Source organism: Magnolia sinica, chromosome 8 (assembly GCF_029962835.1).
Source record: "Magnolia sinica isolate HGM2019 chromosome 8, MsV1, whole genome shotgun sequence".
Taxonomy (NCBI): domain Eukaryota; kingdom Viridiplantae; phylum Streptophyta; class Magnoliopsida; order Magnoliales; family Magnoliaceae; genus Magnolia; species Magnolia sinica.
This window is the reverse complement of record NC_080580.1, coordinates 62,678,608-62,704,445: the sequence shown is the minus strand read 5'-3', so window position 1 is coordinate 62,704,445 and position 25,838 is coordinate 62,678,608. Positions and strand designations below refer to the sequence as shown.

Genomic DNA, 25,838 nt, shown 5'->3' with positions numbered 1-25,838 from the left:
TTATGGTTCATAATACGGGATGTGTGCAAGGAATATGTAGCATCTAGTTGTGTGGATCAGCATGAGTAAAAGAAACCAACTCAACACGTGTAAATGATGAACTTCAGTAAGGCATGGTTGGTGATGAGAGTGAACCGATAACCGATAATCCAAGTGGGTCATGACACAAATCCAACCTGGTTTGTAGCATGTTGATAGAAATAAAAAGGTCCCCTCTTGGTGTCCTGCCTTTTATCCTCTAGCATCATGCATAAGTCAGATTATAGCACAAACATGCCTACATTCATATCCATATTTCTAACAAAATGGCCTATCCATCCAAACCCAATGCCCAAGCATAAGGCTTACACCCTTACAGTGGTCAACAATGGAAAACAAGAGAACCTCATCACTCTTGACAATGTTCAAAGGCTGTTGTAAGTTTAAATGTCCCACACTGACAAAAAATGCATTAGAATGAGCTTAGTGATACAAAATTCAACTTCCCTGTTCATCTTGTTGGTTCTTGTTTCACAATTTTCAGTGACTTTAACATATCTTCTAGCTTGAAATTACTTCTACATCAATGGTGACGGCGTCAAGAGATATTCAGTGATTCTTTACATGCACCAAAATTAAAAACAGAGATCCATCTTATGTAAATTAAGCAACAATGATAGTAAAAAACCCAAAAAAGAAAACTGCCCATAGAGGTGACAAGATAAGATTTTCTAAGATCACGTTAGGATGCACAAGTGAATTAAATTGCAAGCATTCAGTTTATTCAAAATTCAGTCTTAAGATTGAGTTTGGATGTATTCTAGCATGTAGTGTGGAAGTAACCCTCAAAATGGCAGTTACCTTTATTTTTCAAGTTCAGCTTGAAAGTAAATTGCAATTTGGAGCCGAGAACCTAATATGAACTCTTAAGGAAATTAGGATTCAGCTATTTTCACTTTATGAGATTTATAATAGTGAATCCAAACACACCCTAAATCATGTAATATGACAAATCATAGACCAGATGTCTGTAAGAAAGTTCTACACAACAGATTCGAAACATCTTTTTGTTGGGTTCCTTTCGCAAATGTAGGAAAACATCAGATTCCAAACATCTTTTTGTCTCAGACCCCTTCCATGGATGGATAATGGTGAAATTATCCCAGTCATTGGAAAGTCTGTAGGCTCTACACTGGATTATAAACCAACAGCTAATGCCTTAAAAGATATACAGTTCACATTCTTTAAGCAGAAGTACCATGGTTGGATGAGCAAGATCAAGTAATTGGCATGATTTTCTCACAGTGGGCCATCTACCATTGGGGCCACCAGATGAATTGTATTGATTACTAAGATTTGGTAGGGGGTCCAACGACTCCTAAATTAGTCCTACAAAGAAATGATGAACTATTCAATCCAGCAAACTGAGATGTGTAGAATCAGGATTTAGAAATGCATATGTTTAGGACTAAAATCAGGAGAATATACATATATATATATATATATATATATATATAGAACCTCAAAAAATCAGGCTGGTCCATCCATATATATCAGCTTGATATCCCAGAAACCTTTTAAAAAAAATACAAATCATCATAGAAACTGGATAAAGAAGAAAGAAACAGCTACATGGAATCAATAATAAAGCAGCATAGGAAGGTAAAAATTAACTTTGTTTCATGCATAAAACCTTTGTGATTGTCCAATTTCAGGCTTGGATACCATCTCTTGCAATCAAATAGAACAAATGGAAATAAGGTTAAATAGATGTATCAAAAGAAACCAATGGTTCCAACACAATTCAAAGCAAATAGGAAAGGGTGTACAAACTTGTTTGACATAGGAATCAATGTATATTGAATTCAATAGTTCAAAATTCTGGTGGTGTGGGGATCTAAGCCTCATTGGCTGAAATACTTCTGTTTTTGGATATCCAAACATGCCATTGATGTCCATTTTTTGTTCTCAGACACCAAATGCGCCAATCTGAAGCAATTAAAAACTACTATGGAAATCTAACTGATTAGTTACTTAAATTATTTCAAGATTGAATCTCTAAAATCAAAGAAAAAAAATTTACTTGAGATCATGTTCTTCTATATGAATTCTAATATAAACTTTTAAAGACCTGAAGTGCCAACATAATTGGACAATAACAAACAAATTACAAATTCAACAATAAGCAGATGCTTAATTTTTTAATCCGAAATCTCCAAAGCACAAGAGTGCACACCTTTTGAGCCAACATGGACAGTTCTGTGCTCAATCAAAGGTCCGAAAGTGTACAGATTTGCGTCTCACTGGAGTTTTCCAACATGTACAGTTTTAAGGCAAATCTTATTGTCCCAACTCCCAAAATGGATAGATTTGGGGGCAGATTTATGGATTATTCAGAGTTGTAAGATTGACCAGATTTTGTGACATCCAACAATCCTCTATGCAAGCTTGTTCCCAAGCTCTATGATGGGGGTAGAGAACTGCAATGAATGAAATGCTACCTGCAAAATTTCAAATATGAAATCAAAACATGCCATGTTGTGCACCAAAAAAGTAGAGAAACTAATATATTGCCATGGTCAATTGGGTTGGTTGCTAAATGTTTGTCTTCAATTGGGAGGTTTGCCAAGCCCATGCACATCTGGAGCACTACCCATTCATAAGCAAGCACGCACGTGAAAATGGCAGATATGCAAGATCTGAGCTTCCCATGAGGGGTTGAAGGCTTAAACCACAATATGAATTTTCAAGTTTTTGTGAAATAATCCACAACTCAATTAAGGTTTCAGGCATTATATCACAATTTTAGAATATTCAATCAGCTTTTTTCATGTTTTATGAAAAGGAAAAAAGTTACCCCTTAACCTAAGATTTAATCGGGCCAATATAAGTTAATGTAACCCCCTAGAATCAAAATATCAGTAAGAACAGAGCTAGCAATTACCTTGCATCTAAGCTTCTGAAGATCAGAAGGTAGACCCTTGGAGAGTTTGGAATCCAATCTTTGCAAAAGCAATACTCCCTCCTTGTTAAGCTACAAAACAAGAACGGAAAGGATTGAATCACAATCTTTGCCCCATATGGCATAAATGGAACGGAAGTCTTCATCAAGGATTTTATTAACCTTTTTTCAACTAATAAAAGCTCATCATCTACAAAAAAAAAAAAAAAAATGAGAAGAAGATAAAAAAAGACTTTAACTTGACCAAGTCTTATCAAGTTGGGTTTGACTCCAAATGTTTTTTCAAAACTCGATCAAATCCTTTAGCAATAATGTTCAACTATCAGATAATTTGTTAGGCAGATGAGCTGAAATACACAAAGTCCACATTCAGGCATCTACCAAACAGTCCTTCAACAGGGAGGAGAACACAAATTGTTAGTAATGAAAAAGGGGAAAAAAAAAAACAATTTGATCATGATCAACCTTGCATGGTTTACTTCAGGAACAGAAAAAACCTAAACCAAAGAAAATCTTGAGAATATATCACCTATAAAATGTGCATCCATAGATTTAAATATGACATCCATAGGATTAGATCTCCACTGGAATGATTTCTCATACCCTAGTTCAAGCATTTGAACTTTCAAGTAGAAGCGAAAACTAGGAAAAAAGGGGGAAAAAATAAAAGAATATATATATATAGGACATGTCAGGGATACTCAGAGTCTTCTCAGTGACAGCTGAGAATTTTAATGGAGCAGTCAGTGATGCACCTCCACCCATGACAAGTCCATGAACAATCGCTACCTGCCAACATATCAACAGCTGATTAGTATATTTTCTGCTATAGATGTAAAAACACAATGTCATTCAGTTTCACAAATAGTAGAGCTTGATTTAAGGATAGGTTTCAAAATGGTACCTCGGTTTTCCTATATGTGTGAATGTGATAACATAGCCAATACATTCTATACACAACTTCAAGACAGGAATCATCTGCCAAAAGGTACCCATTTTTAAGAAATCTTTAAACATGTGACAATCAGTAAGGGGATTGACCTAGTGAATCTACACCCAGATAGCATTTGGATAATCATCAAAACACTTCGAGTGTTGATATGAGCTAAATGATCTAAATGATAAAATTCAACTTCTGCAGAATCGTTTCTCTCCACCTGACCTCCCATCATAGAACATCTTTAGATCCCCACCAGCAGAGAAAACATGTCCAGCTCCCTAGGGGAAATAATAAGCAAAAAGAAACACATAATTAAGGAAACTGAAACAATTTATTTTCCAAAAAATCAAGAACCACCCAAAAATAGGAGGAAGTTTCACTAGCCTTAATTATCACAAGCTCTGCATCATCATCCTTCTCCCATTTTTCAAGGAATTCAGCTAGCAAAACAACCTGCAATGAACCAGACCACTCCATAATCACTTCAGAGGCTCCTGAATCAATTCTAATATTACAAAAAATACAACTGAATTTTATCTGAACATACCACTTTGGATGAAATGACATTCAATTGGCGAGGCCGGTTTAAGGTGATCAACCTTGCATGGTTTACTTCTTCTGCCAAAACAACCTAAGACAAGGACACAATCCCAGAGACATTTAGCAATCCAAGAACTATATACCTAATCATTCTCATAGCCTTGTCCCATCTATTTGGGGCCATCAGACATCTATCAACTCTTATCTACTAAGAGAGGGATAAGGTCCACTAAAGAAGATGAATATTTCATCCTCCTAAGTTTATTTACATGTGCCACATGTATGAGATGATCTGAATGTCTCTTTAATCAATAGGGCCCATAAAAATATCAAAGAACAGAAAACATAGAGATCAGACAATACTAACCGTGTAATGGTGGAAATAAAAATAAAAATCATTAACTTGATTTTAGTGATTTTTTGAACCAAATTTTAAATGGTTAGGATTGTCCAATAACTTCGATTTTTGGTCTATAACTTGTTCATGGTTGTCCCCGGTGAATGAAAGTGCTAAGTTTCACCATACACATATGCCACGTGTCAAAGATTGAGAGTAGGTGGGGCAGAATTTTTGTCCAATTAGGTCGACTGGATCTCCTCCCCTCAACTAAACATAGAAATTACAGGAATCAATTAAACAATCTTTTATCATAAAATCCGGCCATTTCACTCCTCCTTTGGGGCAGGGTTGAAAACAAATGAATGGCTAGAAAATTTCAACATCCCTTTTGTTTTATACAATGTGGCCCACCTAAAGATTGAAACAGATTTTTGAGCCAGAAGATATAATGGGCTTGGCCCACCTGATGGAAAGCTAGGATCTCAGACACGGTTGCTGTCATATGGGAATCTCATATATGTGTAACAGAAAGTAGAGGAAGAGAACATCTGGAATTATTATTTTTTTAAGTACCTCTTCTGGATTTATGGGTTCTTGTGCCATTTAAATACACTTTAGCTTGTAGAAAAGACAAACCTGCAAAATCCAAAAATCATTAGAGACATAAAAGTAGGAAAAACCATATATAAAAAACAAATGTTCAAACAAAATGCAGATCCAAAATTAATATGGAATTTCTCAAGTACCCCAAAAAAAAAAAATCAGAAAAACCAATTTAAATTTCAAAGTACAGAGTGCCCAAGAACCCCCTCCCCCACCAAATAAAAAAGTGCAACCACCCAAAAAAAAAAACATGAATGAATTTAAGCTCAAGAGGAAGAACACCCAATAAAAGAAATTGCAAAAATAAAATAAAAATAAGGAACTAAAATGGGAAATTGAGGTGAGTATGAATAAATGGGAAGTGGATCCATGCAAGAAATGAAAGAGATGAGAAGCAGATGAAAACTCATGACAACAGTGAAGGGTTTTGTGTAGAGATTGAAATCAGTAGAGGAAATGAACGTTGGTTGGTAGAACAAAAGGGGTGGGTCTATATATCAACCGAAGAAAGAAGGTGGTTGGTGAGATTCCTGCCTTTCTTTACGGAATGCTTACATGCTTGGAACTTGTGGTTAGTTATGTACAATTCTCTCGAACTGTGTCGGGCCCACCGAAATGTTTAAGTTCCATCTACCCATCTATTATATGTGCCTTGAAATGTTATTTCTACATGCCAAAATCCAGATTGATTTACAACTTAGATGGGCCCATCAAAACGAACCATGAGAGACATTAGAGAGAGACTCTTACCGTAGAAAGTTCAAGATGAAATTTGGAGTTCATCGCATTGTGTATAAGTCATCCAAACCATTCAGCCGGTGAGCCTTACCAGGATGAAGGGACACACCAAAAATGAAGGGACCTTCAGCCGCACCTACAACAAAAAGAGCAGAACTCTGCCCCAATCATCAACCCACCACTGTCACAGATTGCGAAATCGCAGGGCCTTCTTCTTCGCTGGCTTCTGTCTTCGTGCCTCCATTAAATCCAGCAATCCTCTCAAATCGGTGACCCCTGCTTGTCACCTAGCCATTGAATCCGTCATCCTCTAATGTGGCTTGCTCAAACCATAGATCCAGACCTCTGGCCCCCATCTTCTACGGCTGCTCCCAGTCATGACTTCCACCCCTGCTCCGTCGAGAGCAACACACATTGCTTCCACACTTCCTTCAATGCTAGGGTTTTAAAAAACCCCCTTTCGTCAAACGACGACATTGATCTACCATTCCGATCTGTGAAAAAGAGAATCACAATGATAGCCTAATCTAACAGCTGGAGAAAAAACTTCCCTCGATCACAAATATTGCGAAAATCCCTGCATAGGGTTTGGAAAAGGAAAAAAGGATATAAAATGCCGGAAAATAGCGAGAGAGAGAGAGAGAAAGAGAGAGAGCGCTCTTTTAAAAATCAAATCAGGCTTTTATTTTAATTACCTTTTTAACCTTTATCATGTACGGCCTAAAACCGTTTCTAAACCAAAAACAGAGCCGTTTCTAATCGTCGATTTTGGTGTAGTGTCATTCCAACTGGTGCACTGCACTTCAATTCAACACAGAACACAATAACCCATTATCTAGACTGTTTAACAGATGGTACCACAGTGGATGTATCACAAGATCATCGGGATTTATAAGGACTCACAAAAAATTTCAAATCATAATAATGAAGCAATCATATTACTTGAAAAACCATCAAAAGTCGCCCCTGGAGATATAGTAAAAATCATATATATACCTGAGCATCATACATGACAATGGCAGCAAAAACAACAGACATCCTGAAAATTGAGTCCGAGAATATCCCCTAATTATCCCAACATAATAGAGATGCCACCCATCCATCCACGCTCTACCACATCGTTAGGACAGAAGATGGTTGGAAAACAAAATCAGGATATGAACCAGGTGATCCGTAGGATGGCCAAACGGGCATTTGATAAAGATTGGCTGGCAATTGAAGATGCTTGGTTTGTTGGTTTCCCAATTTGGTTTCTTGTTCGAATGAATTAAGATCGACCTGAGGGATATTTTCATGAACTTCACAGCATGTTCTATAAGAAGACAGTCAGAACAGGAAATTCAGTTGAGAGAGGAATTAATAATTGGAACTGAAGTGTTGTTGTTACCAACCTGCCAAAGAGATTTAAAAAATAAAAGAAATTAATCAACGCTTCGTAGATGATGGGAAACTGGAAATTGAATTAATATGACTATTACCATGTCGAAGAGGCTGGATTGATGCTTCTTCTTGTTGAGGCTAATCTGTCTTAGGAAATATTTTTGGGCATGACTTGTGACTTGGGTCGATGGTCGACAGCGAGATGTGTTACCTGAGGCACTAATTTATAGAATAACATGTCGCTGCTCTGTTTCTTGCATGCCATTTGAGAAAAGCTTCAAAAGAGTAGCAGGTAATAAAGTGAGTTGTTTGGGAGAGGGACGATGGAATGATGACATAAATAAAATTCTGATCTTACCTTGTAGAAAAATGGACTCTTGGCAGCTAGAATTGGCGAGCTGATGTGTATCGTTTTAACTCTCAGAACAGTAGAACAATACAAACTCCAAGATGAATCATTACTATTAGCAGCTTCATCGCCTACAAAGCAAATAACAAAGCATTGCACTCAGAATTATATTATAGGGGAAAAAAACTAGAAATTGAAAATTGTGTTGGTTTGCTTTGGGTCTGAAATGTGTGTTTGGTAAGGAAGAAACACAATACCACTAGATTTTATTGTAGAAATCAAAATTCTGATCATTTTAATACCATGCAAGTGCAAGTCCTAAACAATTTGACCAGGCCATGATAAAAGGAAATCAGGCAGCGTGACTGATTGGTCGGGGGCTATAAGAACAAACACAACGAAATACCTTAAAATACCAAACCAATAACTAACTACATGAAACAGACAGATACAGGTAGAAAGGAGGAAAAACCAATTAACATGTGCCTTTTATCATGGGCTGAACCCAGGTTGAACACATTGCACAATAGTGAGTAATTGAATCTGCTCAGATGGCATACCCTGCCATGAATGGGCCACGATATTAAAATTTCACTGCAGGCCAATCTTAAACATCAGATTACATGACCTAAGAGTAGATGATAGAAAACAATATTTGCAAGCATCAACAGGTGAAAGTCCAGAAATCACATGGGTATTATTGTTCAATCCGTGTAATTTTCTGGGTGTGGCCCATCCAACAAGAGAAAGACCCCATGGATTATCTGGATCACCAGATGGTTATGGGGCTTGTCCTGGCCTAGCATATAAAATGATTGTGCCAAGCAATTGTTAAAAAAGCTCAGGAAAGCACATAGAAGATAAAGAAAATCATTGGAAATTAAAATCTTGAATTGCAATAACTAGTATTTGGTAGAATGCAAAACAGGAATAAGCTATGGTCAAATTGCACGTGGCATCCAACTACTAGCAAGTAGATGGTTTATGGAAGCGAAACAGACAACGCAAATCAACAGTCCATTCAACAAAAAACATTCCCCTTTCCATATCTTCAATAGAAGAGGGATGGTGAAGGTGCCGAAAAGAAAAGCTACCATATTCTGTTTAATTTAATTTATAGACCAAAACTTTCAGACCAACCCAATTCCAGATAAAACTGACCTTGAAACTATCATCAGAAACTGACTTTTCAACGAACTTGAACAGCTGTTAAGCGATTCTATTGAGCTGAACTTCATCCTGAGCTTGCTTGGGCCAGAAAACTCCAGCCCCTTTCCTACCATGTTTCCAGTGATGCATTCCAGCTATCTATTCAATGAAACATTGACATGTGAATAGGAATCATTTGTAAATAAAGCACATTCTAGCCAACTTTCTCCACATAAATCAAGCAAGAAATCAAAAGAATCTTTTGAATTTCATATATATAATAAAATAAAATAGAAAGGAGGGCTCGTTTGTCTTCTCTAAAAAGTGAAAGAATCAATGGATATACAAAGGTCTTTGGTGTGGCGGGTCAGGTCATTTGAGCGTGACCTATTTAAAGTTCAGTGGGTCAGAGCAGGTTGGGATTTTAGCATATATTTCACATAATCTATGCACCAAATACAACAATAGTCATGAACATGACTATAAGGAACTTTAAGAACAAAACCCTTCTTTCCATTGAAAGTTCAAAAATCTAAAAGCCATATGGCAATGTAAACTACCTTTATCCAGGTATTCTCAAATCAATGACTGCAGTGAAATCAAATGGAGCAAGAACCCTTTGGAAACACCGCATGTCCTCCGAAGTAAACTTCTCTCGAACTTGAGCGCCGACAGATCATTTAGAAAACAATCCACGTCTTCTAGCACATTGGATCTGCTTTTGCATGGATCTCAAAAATCCCTCTACCTAGAGAAGAGCAAGGTGATAAAAAGAACCAAAACCTAAGCACTTAGTTTAAGGATGCACAAATGGTAAAAGTACAGGTAAAGAAACAAATATGCTTAGAAGCAATTCAAGAATACAGCAATCAGAAACATGGGTGTAAAATATATGACTGGACTTTTGTTTTAGCACCAATGTTTTAAATAGCGAATGAATAGTGTATAGCATGGCATTCACACCAATGTCAACTTACGGGATTTTATGAAGAAATCAGTAGCATGATAGTAACTGAACAAAGTGGTTTTCATGGTGGAAAAGCGGAGGGCTGATAACCTACTGGTTTAGTTTTCTTGATCTGTTTGATTGAGTATAAGAACATAAAGGATGAGCTTGGTTTGTTGATGAAAATCAAATTGCCACATTGGGCCTCTTTTCACTTCTTAAAAATGGTGTAAGATTCAACTTGAGTTTTATTATTATTATTATTAATTTTGAGGTAGCAACTATAGATTCATTACCAGAAAAGGAAGGTCAAATACAAAACAAAGGAAAATGGAAAGCCTGAGATTCATCTTGAGTTCACCACGTTAATTAGCTTACAGAATTCCCTTAGGCAGTCAGCTGGGAGAAAATTTAAAGGAAACCCATTGTTTTAAGTGTGAAAAAGGCTATGAATATTTGTTTCTTTAGCAATTGAAGTGCATTGTGATATTCTAGATCTTAGGAGAGTTGTTGTCATGCCAGTATCTTGAGGATATGCAAGATCAAGTGCCAGGTGAATGGTGTCTTATGGATAGATGGGGGCAGAAATGGACTGAAAGCTTTTCACAGAGAGATGCACAAAAGGTTAAAATGGATATCACTGATGAAAACAATCTTAACCATTTGATCGGTGACCTATAAACTGAAACTAGATAAACAGGTCAAAGAAAATGCATTCAATTTGAATAACGTGACAAAATGAGGCAAGTTTCAAAGGCTGAATTCCAACCGAACAACATTGCACCACTGGTTAAGTTTCAAAGGCAAGTCACGCTGCCCCCTTGTCTACTTTGAATAATAGGGATGCATCACTATTTCACTTGAGGGACTGATGGCAATATGGATATCCAAATCAGTATCTCCAGATTTCATAACCTAAGCAACCTAAAAAAATGTGGAAATGAGAATTTGTGAGCCATGGCAGCTGTACATGATTGAATCAAATCATATCCCTAGTACTAGGACAGATATCAAAGGGGATAAATATGACAAAACGAGCACTTACCCAAAGCAACAACCTAAGCCCCAACAAAATTTAGCTATGTTATGTGGTATGCATCACCTAACAAAATAAAAGAATTTGTTATTGCCAATGGTCCTACTCTCTCCAACAACAACGACCTCACATCCTTGGGGCTTGGTCTGGGCAGTTGTCGGAAGCAAAATACCACCAGTAGTTTTCTCCTCGGCGGTTTTGATTTTAACAAGTACTCTATCGCCCAGTGGATTAATTGAAGTGTACTGCATAATTGGACAGTGTATTAATACAATGCAACAATAAAATGAAAAGAACAAGAAACATAAAGACCCACAAGCACAATCACCAAAAACCACCTGTCACATAAATCCAAGAGAAAGCCCAATACCGTAAAACATAATCACATGGGGAATTCACATCTTCAAACCCACTGCACAAGATCATCCTATGAATAGAATATTGTATATATGGGTTGTTAGGTGTAAAATGCCATGTATAGAGAAGCTCTTAAATAACCTTCCTTGTATAGCCTTATAATGTGGTTATTTAAACCCACCTTTGGGTTGAAGAAATATAGGAAACATTCTCCAAATTCATGTGTTTACATGGTATCAGAGCTAGGTTTCTGAACCGGCGCTCCTCCTTTGATTCTGGTGGCTCTGTCATCTTCTCTGCAACCTGCCATCATCTCCATCATGTGATGCAGGACATGAAAATTAAATATGATATGCGAGATTTCAAGCTTAAGATCACGTTAGTTCAGAAACAATTACACAAATTCCATATCCCACGTGAAAGTCCAAACATTCAATTAAGGGGAATCTATGCGGGGGTCCATGCCTACACATGATAGGGCTGGATCAATAAAAATCATGAACCAAACGATACTTAAAGATAAGAAATAATCATCCACACATGCATAGTAATCAGTTCCTAATCCAAGGGATTCACCAATTTCAAATCAAGGAACCCTAGGATAAGAAAAGGGGCATAAAATTGGAGATTTGAGTAATTTAGGGTTAGGTTTAGGGATTTTGGGTAAAAGTGGAGTGAAAGAGAGGAGAGAGACGAGCCAGAGAAGTATCGCACGCGTGGAAAACAACAATGGCCCAGACGCCCATACATGTGATCTTAGCCGCACATGTGTGAGGCCCACTATTAAGAAAAAGGCTACCTTGGCCCTAGTCGGCCAGGGATGAACTCCAAGACCCCAAATCTCAGCTCGATCCGATGTGCGGTTTATGCGTGGTGCTCCGCCGAAGTTTCAGCCCTCCTGTAGGGCCAGATTCTGAAATTCTGCTGTGGGGAGGAGAATTGCTGCAATAGATGATTGATTCAAAGTGTAGATGATGGGGTGAGATGAGAAGAAGGGATGGTAGAAGATGGGTAGTAGAGATGGCGATAAATGGGGGCGAATCGGGATAGATGTGGCTTCGCACCACGGTGGTTAACCTTCGATGAAGGGAGGGTTTCGCGCCCTATTACGCTTCACAACTCAGAGAGTAGGAAAACGTAAAATTTTTATTAATCTTCAATGAATGAAAAAAAGCTACAAGGGGTACCTATTTATAAAAAAACCATATACCCCAAAACTCGCGCCATGTGTGCAACCTATTACTTGGCGATGAAGTAAACCAAAATAAAAACTAATCAAAGAAATCTGAAGTGTCCATGATGTTCTAAATAACATTAATAAGCAAAACCTAAAATATGAAATCAATCTACTAGTGGGCCACGATCATGAGATCCCATGATAGGCTTTTCTTGACTAACGGGCTCACTCTTTTGAATCAAAACTTCGTCTTCTAGCTAAGAGGCCCTCCCTGGACATCGTCATCGATCCAGATCGACGGTGGGGCCCTCCTTCCGGCGTACGTGCATAGGGGGGGCAGCGTGAGTGCGCGTGTGCGCGTAATGTCCCCATCAATTCTCCCCGGCTGCAAAGATTTCGCCACTAGCGAAATAAAACTCCTGAACCGCTCCAGGATGTCAGGATCAAATATCTCAAGCTCCTCCTCAGTGAGTCATGTACTGTCTGAAGATAGGCGTGACTTCCATTTAACCAGGTACTTTTGAAACCCGCCGTCCGACGTTGAAACTATCTGATGGTCCAGGATATCTTTTATTTCCTTTTTGGGTGTGTGAAGGTTAGGTATGGGAGGTAGAGGCTGGGAAAATGGGTCAGAAAGGATAGGTATGGGAGGTAGAGGCTGGGAAGATGGGTCGAAAAGGATAGGTATGGGAGGTAGAGGCTAGGAAGATAGGTTGGGAATGGTAGGTATGGGACGTAGAGGTTGGGAAAATGGGTTGGGACAGGTAGGTATGGGAGGTAGAGGCTGGGAAAATGGGTCGGGATGGGTAGGCGAAAAGCCGGACAAAGTATCAGTCGTCCCCTGAAAAGTAACTAGATCCTCCACGTTGAATGTGGAACTAATTCCGATAGAAGGTGGAAGATCTACCTCATACGTATTGAGACCATTTCGTTTTATGATTTTGAAGGGCCCAGCGCTATGCACGTGTAATTTATGAACGGCCCTCGGAGGGTACCACTCGGGCCAGATGCAAACTATCACAAAGTCCCCAATATTGAATTCTTTGAAATGTTTATGTTGGTTTGTAGAAAATTTGTAATGTTCATTACTAGTAGTGATCTTCTACTTGATTTTTTGATGCCATGAATGAATGTGATACGCAAAAGATTCTATAGGCTCTGACACCCTATGGGACAGTGACATAGGGACAAGATCGATAGGTTTCCCAAGTTTATAAACAGTAATGACTTCGTAAGGACTGAGACCTGTGGACTTATCGACAGAACTATTAAACGCAAACTCGGCTGCAGGTATTACGGTGTCCCATGTTCTGGTGTGCTCTATATCCCTCTTACGGGGAGACTCATCCAGTAGATCATCAGGAAAGACATCACGTAACTCATCCATTATTGAAATGGCCTCAATGGGTAACTCTACACTAGCCTCTGGTGCACTCTCTCCAGCCACAAGGCCGCACATGTCATACCCTTCAAAATAGTAGTCTTGATGTCTCTCATGGGGTGGGTGCACAGGTGCACACCCATAATTGATTCCTTCACCAACTCCATTCATTGGTTTATCCTCCAGGCCACCTGCTTGAGGTTGGACATCTACCCCAATGGTGGGGTCTATCCCGGCGATGGTCTTTAGTCGGGTAATGCGTACATCAAGCTGTTCAGAGCATTGGTCCATTTCCAAGCGCTTAATCAAAAACTCCAACTTCTGAGAAAGCTTGTTTAGTGACTCTTGCAATTGTTCCATATTTAGTGTAGGGTGTCAACCAAAATTCAGCAATATAGTAGTCAAAATATAAGATTTTTTTTTTTTTTTTTTTTAGAAACAACCTAGTTTCTAAAAATGAAAAGGAAAGTTTTTTTTAAACAAGTTAGGAAAGTTTTTATAAAAAAAGCAACCTAGTTTCTAAAAATGAAAAAGGAAAGTTTCTAAGAAAAACAAATTAGGAAAGTTTCTAAAAAACAAAAAAACAAATTAGAAAAGTTTCTAAAGAAAAGCAACCTAGTTTCTAAAAATGAAAAAGGAAAGTTTCTAAAAATAGAAAGTAAGTTAGTTTCTAAAAAAGAAAAAGGAAAGTAAACTAGTTTCTAAAAAAGAAAAAGGAAAGGAAAATAGTTTCTAAAAACAAATTAAGAAAGTTTAAAAAAAAAAAAAAATAGTTTTTAAAAAACAGAAAAGGAAAGTTTCTAAACCTATAAATAGAAAGCTAAGTTAATTTCTAAAATAATTCAAATAAGGGGATAACAAAAAATTTCAGCAGCTTATGTCAGGGTTTATGGACTTCTAAACAGCCATATATGATGAGAATTGATGCGTGATGGACATAAACAACCAAACCCTAAACATGTAATGAATTCCCCTACAAGAACCCTAGGCTTTGAAACCAAATTTGATGCAGGACATGAAAATTAAATATGATATGTGAGATTTCAGGCTTAAGATCACATTAGTTTAAAAACAATTACACAAATTCCATATCCCACATGAAAGTCCAAACATTCAATTAAGGGGAATCTATGCGGGTCCAGGCCTACACATGATAGGGCTGGATCAATAAAAATTATGAACTAAACGATACTTAAAGATAAGAAATAATCATCCACACATAAGTAGTAATCAGTCCCTAATCCAAGGGATTCACCAATTTCATATCAAGGAACCCTAGGATGAGAAAAGGGGCATAAAATTGGAGATTTGAGTAATTTAGGGTTAGGTTTAGGGATTTTGGCTGAAAGCAGAGTGAAAGAGTGTAACGCCCTGAAAATCGGCGGTCGAGCATAGACTCAACTCCTGAGTTCCAACGCATTACTTACGCAACATAGATAATGGATTTAATGTTGTTCGTGTTAGTGGATTAAAGATGAATGGGATTAAGCCAAAACAGCATATCACGCTCTAGAGACGAATAAATTTACGCAAGCGGAAGACTGTGTGATGCAGGACATGGAAAATTAAATATGATATGCAAGATTGCAGGCTTAGATCACACCAATTCAAAAACAATCACACAAATTCCACATCCCACATGAAAATCCAAACATTCAATTAAAGGGGAATCTATGCGGGTCCAAGCCGACACAGGCTAGGACTGGACCAATAAAATTATAAGCCAAACAATGTCAAAGGGAAATAAAATCAACTACTCATGCATAAAAATCAGTCCCTAATCCAAGGGATTCTCTAATTTCAATTCAAGGAACCCTAAAGTGATAAAAAAGGGGCAAATCAATTAGGGATCATGTAATATATGGTTAGGATTCATGAAAAAATGGCTATGAGAGGATAAAAGAGGATAAAAACCTGAGCCAAAAGATGATCCCGCGTGTGGACAGCAACAATGGCCCAGACGGACGTGCGTGTGATCCCGGCCGCTCGTGTGTGGGGCCCACTATTCAGAAAAAGGCCACCTTAGCCCTGATCGGCCAGGGATGGACTCCAAAACCTCCAAATCTCAGCTCGATCCGATGTACGGTTTGTGCGTGGTGCTCCGCCGAAGTTTCAACTCGCCTGCGAGCCGAAATCTGGAAACCTGCTTCAATGAAGAAATCTGAAGCAACAAAAGGATAAATTCGAAATATGGATGGTGGGGGAATATGGAAAAAAAAGATGATGGAAGATGGGGGTGAATTGGGATCGATGTGGCTTCGCACCACGGTAGTTAGCCCTTCGAAAAGGGAGGGCTTCGCACCCACTTTTGAATTCTTTCACAACTCACGAAGAGAGCAGAAAAATAAAGCAGGAATTTTTTTATTAACTTCAATGAATGAAAGAACTACAAGGGGTGCCTATTTATAGGGATAACCCTATACCCAGAAACTCACACCATATGCGACACCTATTACTTGGCGATGAAGTAAACTAAAATAAAAACCAAACAAGGAAATCTAAAGCGTTCACGATGTTCTAAATAATAACAATAAGCAAAACCTAAAATATAAAACCAATTCGACGAGTGGGCTACGATCATGAGATCCCATGGTGGGCTTTTCTTGACTATCGGGCCACTTGTCTGAACCAAAACTTGTCTTCTAGCTAGGAGGCCCTTCCTGGACGTCGTCATCGAGCCAGATCGATGGTGGGGTCCTCCTTCTGCGTACGTACGTGCGTAGGGGTGGTGGTGTGCGGGCGTGCGTGTGCATGATGTGCTCATCAACTCTCCCCAGCTGCGAAGATTTCGCCACTGGCGAAATAAAACTCCTGAACCGCTCTAGGATGTCTGGATCAAGTCTCTAAAGCTCCTCCTCAGTGAGCCACGCGCTGTTCGAAGTTGGGCGTGACTTCCATTTAACTAGGTATTTCTGAAACCCACCATCCGACGTGGAAATTATCTCATGGTCCAAGATATCCTCTATTTCCTCTCTGGGTATGTGACGGCTAGGTATGGGAGGCAGAGGTTGGGATGAAAGGTCGGGAAAAGGCCATGGATCAAAGGGTAAGGTTGGGACATCAGGATGGGTGGGCGAAGGGCTGGACAAAGTATCAATGGGTCCCTAAAAAGTAACTAGATCCTCCACGTTGAATGTGGAACTAATTCCCATGCAAGGTGGAAGATCTACCTCATACGCATTGAGACCGTTTCGCTTTATAATTTTGAAGGGCCCAGCACTACGCGCATGTAACTTACGAACGGCCCCTGGAGGGAACCGCTCGGGCCTGATACGGACCATCACAGAGTCCCCAATATTAAACTCTTTGAAACGTCTATGTAGGTCTGCAGAAAATTTGTAATGCTCATTACTAGTAGTGATCTTTCGCCTGATTTCTTGATGCAATGAATGTATGTGATGCGCAAAAGACTCTGCAGACTCCGATGGCCTATGGGACAATGACATGGGGATAAGATCAATAGGTTTCCTAGGCTTATAACCAGTAACGACTTCAAAAGGACTTAGACCTGTGGACCTATTGACAGAACTATTGTATGCAAACTTGGCTATGAGTAGTATGACGTCCCATGTCCTGGTATGCTCCCCCACTAAACATCGAAGTAAACTCCCTAGGCTCCTATTAACCACCTCAGTCTGGCCATCGGTCTGAGGGTGGTAGGCAGAAGAAAACTGGAGCCTAGTATTCATCATGTGCCATAGTGTCTTCCAAAAGTAACTCATGAATCTCACGTCACGGTCAGACACTATGGTTTTTGGTAACCCATACAGTTTGACAACCTCACTAAAGAATAGCTTGGCAACATGAGAGGCGTCAGAGGTCTTAGAACAAGGAATCAAGTGGGCCATTTTAGAGAAACGGTCCACGACAACGAATATGGAGTCATGCTTTCAAATAGTCTTAGGAAGTCCAAGCATGAAGTCCATACTGATGTCCTGCCAAGGGATGAATGGGACTGGCAAAGGTGTATATAATCCTGTATTCTGTTTCTTTTACTTTGCCAGTTGACAAGTACGGCATTGCCCTATAATTTTGGCCACGTCCCGCTTGAGGCTTGGCCAATGAAATCTATCCTCCACTAGGGCAATGGTCTTGTCACGACCGAAATGACCTGCAACCCCCCCTGAATGTAACTCCCAGACAAGAAAATCGCGAAGAGAGGTGCGTGGTATGCACAAGTGGTCACTCCTAAACAAATATCCGTCCAAAATTAAATACTCACTGTTAGCTCCTGACAAACTCTCTAATAAAGACATATACACAACTCCAAAATCTGGACACTCAGAATACTCTTCTTTGATGCGCTCAAGGCCCGTAACTTCAACGTTCATGGAGTTGAGTAATGGGACTCGACGACTCAACGCGTCGGCAGGCTTATTCTCTACACCGGCCTTATGCTTAAGCACAAAAGTGTACTCTTGAAGGAATTGAACCCACTTAGCATGCCTGGGGCTTAATTTCTTTTGAGAGTTCAAGTATCTTAAGGCCTCGTGATCTGATAACAAGACGAATTCTTGCGGTAACAGGTAATGTCGCCAATGGCGTAGTGACTACACTACCGCATAGAATTCCTTGTCATAGGTAGAATATCTTTGCTTCGCCTCATTCAGTTTCTCACTAAAAAAGGTGACAGGGTGCCCTTCCTGGCTAAGTACTCCTCCCATGCCGACTCCTGACGCGTTACATGCGACTTCAAAAGCTTTTGAAAAATCTGGAAGTCGCGTGACTGGAGCTTCGGTCATCTTGACCTTTATCTCCTTGAAGGCTTTCGAGGCGGCCTTTGTTCATTGAAACTCTCCCTTTTTTATGCAGTCCGTGATGGGAGCCACAATGGAACTGAAGCCTCGAATGAACCGCCTATAAAAAGTGGCTAAGCCATGAAAGCTGCGCACCTCATGAATATTGCGGGGTTCAGGCCAATTAACGATGGCCTTGACCTTCTCGGGATCCGCCGATACGCCCTCAGCTGACATAATAAAACCTAAGAAGATCACACTACTAGACAAGAACGCACACTTCTTTAGGTTGGCGTACAACTTCTCGGCCCTAAGGATCCCACAAACCTGCCTGAAATGGTTGAGGTGTTGCTCCTTAGTCATGCTATAAATCAAGATATCATCAAAGTATACGACCAGGAACTTCCCCATGAAGGGTCTCAACACTTGGGTCATCACACGCATGAAAGTGCTTGGGGCATTGGTTAACCCAAAAGGCATAACTAGCCACTCATATAGCCCATCCTTCGTCTTGAAGGCCGTCTTCCACTCATCACCAGGGCGTATACGGATTTGGTGATACCCACTTTTGAGGTCGATTTTTGAGAAGATAGTAGCATTAGCCATCATATCTAGCATGTCATCAAGACGCGGTATGGAAAATCGATACTTGATTGTGATTTTGTTGATGGCCCTACTATCAACACACATCCTCCATGTGCCATCCTTCTTAGGTGTAAGAAGGGCGGGCACGGCACACGGACTCATGCTCTCTCGAATGAAACCCTTCTCTAGGAGTTCATCAATCTGCTTCTTCAACTCAGCGTGCTCCTTCGGGTTCATTCTGTAATATGGGAGGTTTGGTAGAGTTGCCCCAGGGATTAAATCAATGGCATATTGTATATCCCTCATAGGGGGAAGCTCATTCGGTAAATCATCAGGAAAAACGTCATGAAACTTGTATACTACCTGAATGGCCTCAGTGGGTAACTCTACGCTAGTCTCTGGTACACTCTCCCTAGCCACAAGGGCGTATATCATTGAGTCCGCCTCCGTCTCTCGCTCAAAGTCTTTGGCATTCAAAATATGGAGCGGTTTGGACTCGGACTTCGACTCCTTCACTTCTTTTGGGCCGCTCACACCACTCTGTGTGGTGAACTCTTTTCCAGTTGTATTCTTGGGTGGTAGAGGATTTAGCTTGACCTTCTTACCCTCAAACCAGAATGTACACACATTTGAACGACCAAATATGGTAACATCTCTATTATAGAGCCACGGCCTACTCAGAATGACATGGCCCACATCTATAAGAACAACATCACACCAAATTGTGTCTTTATAAGATCCAAACTGAATAGGGATAAGACAGTGGTGCGAGACTAGAATGGATGTTTCATCAACCCAGGAGACTCTATAGGGCTGAGGATGGGCTTCCAGCTTCAAGCCTAAACGACTCACGGTGCTAGTCGATGCCACGTTGGCACAACTACCACTATCCACGATTAATGTACAGCTCTTTTCCCCACATTTTGCATAAGTGTAGAAGATCGTGTTGCAGCGCCAGTCATCAATGTTCTTGGCTTGAGCCAGGGCTTAACGCATAATTACGAGGGTCAAAGACTCTTGTGCTCCCTCTTCCTTATCACTAGGGGTTCCAACTGGCTCATATTCCTCCTCCTTACCATCACTCTCTGGGGGCACTACTTCTACTTGCCCATCAATAAGGAGTACTTTGGTGCCCTCTCTCGTGCTGCACTGGTGAGCAAAGTGACCAAACCCATGACACCTAAAACACCTAGTGGCCCCACTTCCACGTGAACTAGACCCGACAATTTCTTTACCCTTATCATCCTTAGGTCTGGGCTGAACATTAGGGAAAGGTTTGTTTTGGAATCCCGTGTTAGGTCTAGCCCTAGAGGGGTTGGCCTTAGTACCGGATTCACGAAAGTCAAACCGCCTTCCCACAGATGCTTTAAGGTATTGCTCGACATCTAACACTACTTGGTACAACTGTTCGATAGTGTCTATGTCTTTGGCGAGCAATTCTCTCCTAATGTCAGGACGAAGGCCCATTTTAACGAGCAAGGGTGAGTACGGGGTCCTCATCAACCTCACAGCGGGTCAAGTACTCTTCGAATTTTTCAATATAGTAGCAACACTCATGGAACCCTGTCGAAGAGACTGCCACTCCTCAATCAACCGCATGCGAGAAGAGAAAGGGAGGTACTTCTCTTTCAGCGTTTCTTTCATTTCTCCCCAATAGACTATTGGAAGTTCCCTCACTCTTTCTTTTTTTCGCTCAACCGTCGCCCAAAACCTCTTTGCTTGACCCACAAGCTTCATCTTGGCGAATCGGACTCGTCGAGCATCCGACATATCATACCACTCAAAATAGTGGTCCATATCCGCCAACCAATCTAAAAAAGCTTTAGGGTTCAAGTGGCCATCAAAAGTAGGGGCATCTACCCTAACTCCCTTGAGGAGTTGTGCATCTGGGTCATATTGATCATGATGTCCCTCACGGGATGGGTGCACAGGTACGCGCCCATGACCACCTCCTTGGCCGCCTCTATTTCTTGGTCTAACCTCCTGACCAACTGCCTGAGATTGGGCATCCTCCCCAGTGGTGGGGTTTGCCCTGAAGGAGGCCTCTATTTCTTCGAGGCATTTATATATGTGTTGTTCCAAATGCTTATTCAAGGACTCAACTTGCTGGGCTAACTTGGCCACTGCTTCTTGTAGTTGCTCCATATTTAGTGTGGGGTGCAAACCGAAACCGCGACCCGTACGTGTGGGCATACACTGACTTGCTCAACCTAAGGACCTGCTATGACAACTATATGTGTCTAAAAACTAAATGACCCTACGAGACTCTATATGAAGGAGACTACACACTGTAACTAAAATTCAGCTATATATGATGGACTGAATGCATGAAGGACTCAAACAAACTAAACCCTAAATATGTGGTGAATTCCCCTACAAGAACCTTAGGCTCTGATACCAAATTTGATGCAGGACATGGAAAATTAAATATGATATGCAAGATTGTAGGCTTAGATCACACCAATTCAGAAACAATCACACAAATTCCGCATCCCACATGAAAATCCAAACATTCAATTAAAGGAGAATCTATGCGGGTCCAAGCCGACACAGGCTAGGACTGGACCAATAAAATTATAAGCCAAACAATGTCAAAGGGAAATAAAATCAACTACTCATGCATAAAAATCAATCCCTAATCCAAGGGATTCTCTAATTTCAATTCAAGGAACCCTATGGTGATAAAAAAGGGGCAAATCAATTAGGGATCATGGAATATATGGTTAGGATTCATGAAAAAATGGCTATGAAAGGATAAAAGAGGATAAAAACCTGAGCCAAAAGATGATCCCGCGTGTGGACAGCAACAATGGCCCAGACAGACGTGCGTGTGATCCCGGCCGCTCATATATGGGGCCCACTATTCAGAAAAAGGCCACCTTGGCCCTGATCGGCCAGGGATGGACTCCAAAACCTCCAAATCTTAGTTCGATCCGATGTACGATTTGTGCGTGGTGCTCCGCCGAAGTTTCAGCTCGCCTACGGGCCGAAATCTGGAAACCTGCTTCAATGAAGAAATCTGATGCAACAAAAGGACAAATTCGAAGTATGGATGGTGGGGGAAGATGAAAAAAAGAGATGATGGAAGATGGGGGTGAATTGGGATCAATGTGGCTTCGCACCACGGTAGTTAGCCCTTCGAAAAGGGAGGGCTTCACACCCACTTTTGAATTCTTCCACAACTCACGAAGAGAGCAGAAAAATAAAGCAGAAATTTTTTTATTAACTTCAATGAATGAAAAGAACTATAAGGGGTGCCTATTTATAGGGTTAACCCTATGCCCAAAAACTCGCACCATGTGCGACACCTATTACTTGGCGATGAAGTAAACTAAAATAAAAACCAAACAAGGAAATCTAAAGCGTTCACGATGTTCTAAATAATAACAATAAGCAAAACCTAAAATATAAAACCAATCCGACGAGTGGGCCACGATCATGAGATCCCATGGTGGGCTTTTCTTGATTATCGGGCCACTTTTTTGAACCAAAACTTGTCTTCTAGTTAGGAGGGCCTCCCTGGACGTCGTCATCGAGCCAAATTGATGGTGGGGTCCTCCTTCTGCGTACGTACGTGCGTAGGGGTGGTGGTGTGCGGGCGTGCGTGTGCACGATGTCCTCATCACTGTGATTGATAAATATAACGTATAAGTTGTTGTAGATCTCCAAAGTATGAAAATGTCACCAGGTTAACTATATACATGTATACTCCCAAAGTGATCAAAATGAATATACAAGTGTGTCCCAAAATATAGAACAACAGTGCAAGGGCATCTAGTCAGTGTCCCTGTAGCCCCGGCGATCAGGACACGGCTCACATGAACCCGCTCGATAACTGCATGTAAGAGAATGCCTCCTCGTCATCCTCGAAGTCTGGCTCCGCCTCGTAGGCATCGCCATCACCTGCAACTAAGACAGAGTTTGGTTGGTGTTTAAAACACTATCCCAGAACGTGGGAGTGAGTGATCAATTCAGTGAAACTATAAAGCAAAAGTTAACATGTTATCAATTCAATCAAGCAGTAATGATAAAGCAGTACAGCAAACATGTCCTAGATACTCTTGTTAACACAAGAATGATATGCGATAATGATGCATACCCTCGCCTGCACTCCCTCAGTGTATTTATCTTACGGCGCGCATGGCAACCACCCGAAAGTGCTCTTCCTCGCCAAAGCACATGCAATGCGGTGCATGCTCATGTTAACCAATACTTAATTAGATTTATTCATACAACAGTTTTGGAAAGCTAAGGTACCTCCCTTGTCTCATTTCCCAAACAATGATCCATTCTAGGGTCGTCAGTCCCAGCTAGTCTCATACGATGTTGCGGTTCTAGGTCGCTACAAAAGGCTCGTCACCTGATCAGTGTAGGCCTAGTTTATACTCTAGTTGCTACGGAAAGGCTCGTCGCCTCAACGCAGTCTCAGAGTATGCTCGAGGTCACTACAAAGGGCTCGTCACCTGATCAGTGTAGGCCGACAGCTCGAATACAGTGTCCCATACCACCGTATTCGGCTCACGAGGCAGTGTTACTCACTGGCCACTATGGGGAGGCTCTTCGCCCCAGCGTAGGCCGACAACTCGACCACGGTGTCCCATACCACCATGACCGGCTCATAAGTCTTAGCAGATTGAGGTACCAAGGTTAACGGGGTTTCCACTGGTGAGTTTAGTACCTTAGGTTTAAGCAATAACGTTCATACATGGTGAACATACATCGGGTCAATCGGGTTACTTGACGAGCTTGACTGGTACGAGCGTACGTCGAGATGATCGACATGAAGTGCGTAAGCATTCCGTGTGGCCTAACCACTGTCGACAAACTCCATACGACTCGGATTCCTCGAACACATCTGTTGTGGCGAAGCTAACTCAGCCACTCATTCGGGAACCGTTACCGATAACCTGGACTACGTAGTAGTCCCAAACGTATGTAAATATAAAAGGATAACACATGTGGTAGGCATATCAAAGTTAAACAATTAATTCAAGTAACGTAACCAATTGAACATTTCACAAAATACAAGGTAAACATACTTTGCACAAATGCATTTCATGCTAAATCACACAAATTTAATCTAACTTACATGAAGGGATATATACACATAGCTAAGGTAGTTGAGAATTTCACCTCAACACCTATATAACATACACTTTACTAAATATTTACTCATCTAGACATTTTCACAAACACTTAGACTACACACATCAACATACATAATGTATGTTGATCACAACATGTATTAGGGCAAATCCTTTCACTAAGGAGTTGTTACGAATACAACACGCATATATCCACGATGGATAATCATGGCAAGCAGGGATTCAAATTCCATACTCATTCAATCATTTCCACAAACACTTAGACTACACACTTCAACCTACACGGTACAACTCAGTTATAAGCTATATTAGGGCAAATCCTTTCATAAGGAGTTGTCACGAATTCAACAATCACATGTTCACGGTAAATAATCATGGCAAGCACAAAACCAAATTCCCGACATATCCTGTCATTTCAACCTACACATGGAATATCACTTGATTTCTGAGGTAGTAGTCAAGTCCAGCAAGACAGTCATAACCGTATGGTTTCGTCGTAATCGGACTTTCGACACGCGATCCAGGTCCGATACGAAGTTTCGATGTGCTCCCGAGAGCAACTGGGATTAGAGTTTGATCCTAAGTTTTACGGTAATGTAGCGGTAATGATTCTGCACGTTTTGGGTCTTGTAAATCATATTTAAAGTGATTAGTATTAATTTCACAGGTACTCTAGTTTAGCACTAGCTAATTCTCGCCTAATTTCTAAAGGATTTGGTCCTAAGTGATTTCTGCCTGAGGTGAAACTTGGGTCTTTGTACGGATTTTTCTAAGACGTTACAAAGAGAGGAGAGACAAACCAAAGAAGTACCGCACGCCTGGACAACAACAATGGCCCAGACGCACATGCGTGTGATCTCGGCCGCACGTATGTGGGGCCCACTATTTAGAAAAAGGTCACCTTGGCCCTAGTCGGCCAGGGATGGACTCCAAAACTCCCAAATCTAAGCTCGATCTGATGTACGGTTTGTGCATGGTGCTCCATCGAAGTTTCAGCCCTCCTATAGGGTCAGATTCTGAAATTCTACTGTGGGGAGGAGAATTGTTGCAATAGATGATTGATTCGAAGTGTAGATGATGGGGTGAGATGAGAAGGGATGGTAGAAGATGGGTAGTAGAGATGGCGATGGATATAGGCAAATCGGGATATATGTGGCTTCGCACCACGGTAGTTAACCCTTCGATGAAGGGAGGGTTTCGCGTCTAATTAGGCTTCACAGCTTAGAGAGTAGGAAAATGCAGAATTTTTATTAATCTTCTACAAGGGGTGCCTATTTATAAGAAAACCATATACCCCAAAACTCAAGCCATGTGCGCAACCAATTACTTGGCGATGAAGTAAACCAAAATAAAAACTAATCAAAGAAATCTGAAGCGTCCATGATGTTCTAAATAACATTAATAAGCAAAACCTAAAATATGAAATCAATCTAACTAGTGGGCCACGATCATGAGATCCCATGATGGGCTTTTTTTGACTAACGGGCCCACTCTTTTGAATCAAAACTTCGTCTTCTAGCTAGGAAGCCCTCCCT

The 25,838-nt window shown here is 40.6% G+C and overlaps 2 long non-coding RNA genes across 2 annotated transcripts; both read right to left on the bottom strand.

Annotated features, from left to right (window-relative positions):
- Positions 1 to 2,921: 2,921 nt before the first annotated feature.
- LOC131254014 (uncharacterized) lies at positions 2,922 to 4,137 on the bottom strand. Its single transcript, XR_009175431.1, has 3 exons — positions 4,099 to 4,137; positions 3,846 to 3,919; positions 2,922 to 3,730 (listed from the first exon to the last, which is right to left on the bottom strand). It is a non-coding gene; the product is annotated as an uncharacterized LOC131254014 (long non-coding RNA).
- Positions 4,138 to 4,264: 127 nt separating this feature from the next.
- On the bottom strand, positions 4,265 to 5,884 carry LOC131254013 (uncharacterized). Its single transcript, XR_009175430.1, has 3 exons — positions 5,335 to 5,884; positions 4,429 to 4,512; positions 4,265 to 4,334 (listed from the first exon to the last, which is right to left on the bottom strand). It is a non-coding gene; the product is annotated as an uncharacterized LOC131254013 (long non-coding RNA).
- Between the last annotated feature and the right edge of the window lie 19,954 nt (positions 5,885 to 25,838).